This window comes from Entelurus aequoreus, linkage group LG12 (assembly GCF_033978785.1).
Source record: "Entelurus aequoreus isolate RoL-2023_Sb linkage group LG12, RoL_Eaeq_v1.1, whole genome shotgun sequence".
Classification (NCBI taxonomy): domain Eukaryota; kingdom Metazoa; phylum Chordata; class Actinopteri; order Syngnathiformes; family Syngnathidae; genus Entelurus; species Entelurus aequoreus.
The window spans coordinates 1,921,591-1,928,417 of record NC_084742.1 but is presented as its reverse complement, the minus strand read 5'-3'; the positions used below and the strand labels follow the sequence as shown (position 1 = coordinate 1,928,417).

The 6,827-nt window shown below is 34.5% G+C and overlaps 1 protein-coding gene across 1 annotated transcript in view; it reads left to right on the top strand.

The window, feature by feature from the left end:
• Positions 1 to 6,827, top strand: part of LOC133661331 (forkhead box protein P2-like) — a 309,673-nt gene that overhangs the window by 40,915 nt on the left and 261,931 nt on the right. The window contains 1 exon segment of the mRNA XM_062064460.1: positions 4,888 to 4,947. The gene's annotated coding sequence lies outside the window, so the exon portion shown is untranslated.

The following is a 6,827-nucleotide window of genomic DNA, read 5'->3' as shown; positions in this document are numbered from 1 at the left end:
TTTCCAATATTACATTTTAAAGCATTTATCGGCCGATAATATATAATTATCGGACATCTCTAATTGAGAGCGTTCAAGCACATGGCGTCCATGATGTGTGTCATATGCATTCATTCATTATTTAGTACCTTTTTATTCATGTTGTATTTATTCATTAGTACAGACCTGGGCATTCTGCGGCCCGCGGGCCGCATCCAGCCCTTTGTCCGTCCCTGTCCGGCCCGCGTGAGGCCAATTATAAATTACAAAATACATTTAAAAAAGTATCTATGTCGAGTGTGCAATACAACGGTGCTGCTTTTGTTTTGAAAATCGTTATTTGTATTACTTCCGTGTGGACGTATGCGTGTGCGTGATTGTGAGTGAATGTGAACAGCTGCAATTACAAAATAAAGTTGAAAAAACATCTATGCAATACAACTGTGCTGCTTTTATTTTGAAAAGTATTATTTATGGGCGTGTGTCCGTGTGTAACCTGCGAGTGAAGGTGCACATGCAGCGACAAGTGATGCGCGGTTTACACCCGAGACGCTAAAAAGAGAAAAGTTGATGAGGAATGGCGTGTTTTCAACAAGACATGGACTGCCAAGCAACGTTCCCTCTAAGGTGCGTGCCTGCGCAATTGCGCACTGCTCAAGCGTCTGCTGCGCGCAGCAAATATATGCCGCGCACCAAATCAAACCCATCTGAATTCTAAACAAAATAAACATATTTATTCTATGTAATTTTGCAATGCAACTTTGAGTGACAGTGACAACAAGCGGCTCTAACGGTGTTTGCCAACACCGTTCAATTGAACACCGTTCAATTATTGTAACGTCTATCGAGATGCTTCGAGGACAGGAATTATATCGATCACTTTATTGAACAAAACTGTTTATATTGGGACATAACCACACCAAAAACATGAGTTTTCACACTTCTATCTGGAAAAACTAGTCATTTTCTGCCGTACAAAGCAGGCCAAAAGCAACTTGTCATCTGTCACCAACACGCATAGCACTAAACCACTGGTGCGTTTATGGCCACACAAAAAGTCGGACAAGTCAAACACCACACAAAGTTACACTATGACTCCTCAGTCATACATGTGCTTATTTTACTGTCATTTATTATTAATGTTAATTTATTTATATTAGTCATGGAATGCTGTTACACACACTATGTTGAAGTATTACTATTATTATTAATTATTATTATTATTATTATTTATCTTACGGTATATATAAAAAATAATATTGAGCAAAATGTAATTGAAATATTGTCGGTGTGGCCCTCCAGCAGTGCTCGGGTAGCTCATGCGGCCCCCGGTAAAAATTAATTGCCCACCCCTGGGTTAGTACGTATGCCTTTTATTTATTCTTGGGTTCCTTTCACTTATATATGCTGAACATGTTAAACACAGGAGGTGAACAGACTATCTAGCTTCTTCCTACTTTTCAAACATTATGCAAACATATTACTTTAGCAACAACTCAGGGTAAAACTAACCTGTCTGACGACGGTCTAAACCAGGCCTGGGCAATTGTTTTAAAGTTAAAGTACCAATGATTGTCACACACACACACCAAGTGTGGCGAAATCATTCTCTGCATTTCACCCATCACCCTTGATCATTTTCACTCGGCGGGGCCAAATTTAGAGGAATGTGTCTGGGGGCCGGGATATCTATTTTTAGGAACAGTAAAACAAAACCTCACAATAATGTCTGATTGAATGCTAAAAAAGTTATGACAGACCGCCTTAAAAAAGGGAATGGAATTTTTAATTTTTTTTACTGAATGAGACACCCTAGAGCAGGGGTGTCCAAAGTGCGGCCCGGGGGCCATTTGCGGCCCGCAGCTGATTGTTTACCGGCCCGCCACACATTCTGGAAATGCTATTGCAAAAATAAAAAACAACATTAAAAAAAGTGGAATGAGGTGAAATCTAACGAGAAAAAGTTGCAATGTTGACACAAAAGCTGCCATGCAGGCTGTTTTTTTTTCTTTTGTCTTTCTTTATTTTTTATTTTTTGCTATTGCTCCAAAAAAAAAATAATGACAAAAAAATCCATGTTATAATGAATTATTTTCAAAGCTCCAATTAGTTCAAATATTTCACTTTAAAATGTTTTATGTGGTAAATATTGCATATATTGTGTAGTTGCCATATAAAAACAAAGTTTTCTTTGACAAAAGAGCATAAAACAAACAAAATAATAGTTTAAACGTAAAATGGACAGATATATCTGAAGTTGATCTCGTAACTTAAGTGTTGAAAGTATTAAAAAAAAAAACTTATACAAATGTATCACTTTATGAGTGGGGCACCTTTTGGATCCCAAATATATTTTAGTGGTATTTTATTTATCTTTTCACTGTGATGACTCAAAAATATTAAATCATTAAAATCAATGGTGTCCTGCATTATTGATCTTTTAGGGCTCTAATTACTAAATATTGCATATTTCAGTTCTGTTTTTGACAGAAAAGCCATAAAACCTTTTTTTTTTTAAAGTTGATATAGAGATTTACTGTAAGTGTTAAATAAAAAATAATAATAAAAATTAGACTTATTTTTAACATTTTAATAACTGAGACCCTTTATGGTCCCCGGGACCCCTAAAAGTAAAATCAATTTTAAAAAATGCTGTATATTTTGTTATGGTTTGAAAATGAAAAATATCAAAATGGCCCCCACATGCTTTAATTATTCCGTGTGCGGTCCTCAGTGGAAAAAGTTTGGACACCCCTGCCCTAGAATGTACATGAATATAAGGAATGTGGGATTTACAATATTAACTATGAAGGATAAAACACTGAATATTGACAACATATGAACGTCACACCCCCTCTCCATCCACATATTTTACAATCAAGCAAAACGCATCAAAAATGCAACAAACACAGCGAAATATGAATGCAAAGGGTGAAAAAACCCACTTACAATCTGATATATCTGATACATCATTAAGCTTTAGAACTTTGTTGTAAAAATCTCTTTCTGCGTCTGTCCCTGACACCCGCATTTCAGGCTGGCCGGTCTGGAAACACTCTGTGGAAACGCTCCCCACCCACACTGCTTGGTTCCTCGTCTGACCTGCTGTGACTTAGATTACCATAGTAACGAATTAGATGACCATAGTAACTAATTAGATTACCATAGTAACTAGTATATCATGCAAAAGTGCAGATTCCAACCATTGAAATACTTTGTATAGTTCAAGACTTCCAGTAACTTAAAGGCCTACTGAAAGCCACTACTAGCGACCACGCAGTCTGATAGTTTATATATCAATGATGAAATCTTAACATTGCAACACATGCCAATACGGCCGGGTTAGATTAGTAAAGTGACATTTTAAATTTCCCGCGAAATATTCTGCTGAAAACGTCTCGGTATGATGACGTTTGCGCGTGACGTCACGGATTGTAGCGGACATATTGGGACAGCATTGTGGCCTGCTATTAAGTCGTCTGTTTTCATCGCAAAATTCCACAGTATTCTGGACATCTGTGTTGGTGAATATTTTGCAATTTGTTTAATGAACAATGGAGACAGCAAAGAAGAAAGCTGTAGGTGGGAAGCGGTGTATTAGCGGCCGGCTGCAGCGACATAACCAGGAGGACTTTTGAGTTGGATAGCAGACGCGCTACCGTGAGTACGCAGCTTTGGCTTCCAAACATTTGATCGCTTGCCCGTGCGTGCGTGCCGCTATGTGCATGTCACGTACGAAATATATGTGCTGTATGAACTTTACGGAGGTGAACGGTACTTTAGGCTGTGGGATTGAGTGTGTTGTGCGGGTGTTTGAGTTGTATTGGTGGGTTATATGGACGGGAGGGGGGAGGTGTTTGTTATGTGGCATATTAAATATAAGCCTGGTTGTGTTGTGGCTAATAGAGTATATATATGTCTTGTGGTTATTTACTGTTTTAGTCATTCCCAGCTAAATATCAGGTCCCACCCGCCTCTCACAGCATCTGAATCGCTTCCACTGCCCTCTAGTCCTTCACTCTCACTTTCCTCATCCACAAATCTTTCATCCTCGCTCAAATTATTGGGGTAAATCGTCGCTTTCTCGGTCCGAATCGCTCTCGCTGCTGGTGGCCATGATTGTAAACAATGTGCAGATGTGAGGAGCTCCACAACCTGTGACGTCACGCTACTTCCGCTACAGCCAAGGCTTTTTTATCAGCGACCAAAAGTTGCCAACTTTATCGTCGATGTTCTCTACTAAATCCTTTCAGCGAAAATATGGCAATATCGCGAAATGATCAAGTATGACACATAGAATGGACCTGCTATCCCCGTTTAAATAAGAAAATGTCATTTCAGTAGGTTTTGAAAAACATGACTGCACGTCATAATGGCAGCTACAGTTTCCATCTTCAAGATCTACAAAAAAAATATTTGGGAATGTCCGGCGGCCCAGATTGAAAAGCTTAACGGGCCTTAATTTGCCCGGGTCTGGTCTAAACCCAGCTCAAGTTCCCTATTAGTGGGTAAACACCTAATGTAACTTTAGTTAAAACACCATTATTACATACATTTAACATGTACCTTTTTTAGCCCCGTTGAAGTGATTTCAGTGGCTAGCCGAGGTCGAAGGGCGCCTGTTATTATTATTACTACAAATCTTCATCTGATAAAATTGCCCCTCCAGTGGGCAACCTCTCACTTTTGGCCCGTTTCACACCCCAAAGCTTTTCAATCTACTCCGCCGCTCGCAAGTTATGATATGCCGACCAAATGTGAGCACGCTTTGGTGTCTTTGTATTTATTTTGTTGATTGAGATTTGTGGCCGCGCCTCAGATGACGTCAGACTCCCTGCCTTCCTGCTCATGGTTTAATCCAAACGTGTCATTTTTATTTTTTTTTGTGTGTGTGTGTGGTGTTTTTAGGCTGAAATATGCTCACAGCGCGACGATAGAAACAAGCTGAGAAGACACAAGTCCAAAGTGGTAAGTCCAAGATGTTTTTACTCTTTTTGCGTGCTCCATGGTTGCCTGAAAGGCGCTTAACATTTGATGAAGCTGCACGCATTATACTGCGCCTTTTTCCTTGTCCGACTGATACACACGGACACAAGAAAATAATAACGTTATGTTACAAAAGTAGAAAAGCGTATGATTTCACTCCCCTATAGTAACCAGAGCATCTGTTTTCAAATCGGATTAAAAAAAAAATATATATGTACATAATACATGTATACATGTACGTGTACTTAACAAAAAAAGGTGAAATAACTAAAAACATGTTTTATATTCTCGTTTCTTCAAATTAGCCCTACCCTTTGCTCTGATTACTGCTTTGCACACTCTTGGCATTCTCTCGATGAGCTTCAAGAGCTGAAATGGTTTTCACTTCACAGGTGTCATAGTTTTGATGCCTTCAGTGACAATCTACATTGTAAATTAGACATTAGACAAACTTTATTGAGCCACAAGGGAAATTGTTCCACACAGTAGATCAGTTACAAAGGATGGAAAGGATAATGCACACGAGGGCACAAAACGAGGGCGAAAACAAAAGGTATAAAGTAGACTAAAAATGCACCAAAGTAGCAAAATAAAATATAACATATATGTAATATTTACATATTATATATACAGTATATGATATATGCTGATATATTATTATATTATATTGTATTTGTATATTATATTATATTATATTAAATTAGTTTTTCATTATTAAATAGTCATGAAAATAAAGAAAACGCATTGAAATGAGAAGGTGTGTCCAAACTTTTGGCCTGTACTGTATGTGTATATATATATATATATATATATATATATATATATATATATATATATATATATATATATATATATATATATATATATATATATATATATATATATATATATATATATATGTATATGTATATATATATATATATATATATATATATATATATGTATATATATATATATATATATATATATATATATATATATATGTATATATATATATATATATATATATATATATATATACATATATACATATATATATATATATATATATATTGTATATATATACATATATATATGTATATATAATATATATATATATATATATATGTATATAATATATATATATATATATATATATTATATACATATATGTATATATATACACAAATTATAATTTTTTTCTAAATAAAAAATAAACACAACAAAAAGTACAAAATGCAAATAAATAAATAAATAAAAAAAATAAAATAAAAAAATAAAATATATATAAATTAAAAAAAAAAATAAAAAAAAAATATATATATATTTATATATATGTATGTGTGGGAAAAAAATCACAAGACTATTTCATCTCTACAGGCCTGTTTCATGAGGGGTTTACCTCAATCCTCAGGAATTTTTTAAAATAATTTTTCCCACACATACATATTACGCTCTACCACGGTATCGAGCACAATTTTTTGGATAATCTAATTAAGACATATATATATATATATATATATATATATATAATTTTTTTTTTATTGCATTTTGTAGTTTTTGTTGTTAATTTTTTATTTAGAAAAAATATATAATTTGTGTATATATATATATATATATATATATATATATATATATATATATATATATATATATATATATATATATATATATATATATATATATATATAACATTTATTTATTATTATTATTTTAATTATAAAATAATATTCACTGCAGTGCATTGTTATTTTGGTCTGTTCAATTAGTCATAGTTACAGAATTTGGGGGAAACAAATGCCCTGTCAGACCAGACAAAAACGTCCACAGCAGAAGACGCGAGTTCTCCGGAGGTTAATAATCTAGTTGTTGGTGGTGTTCCA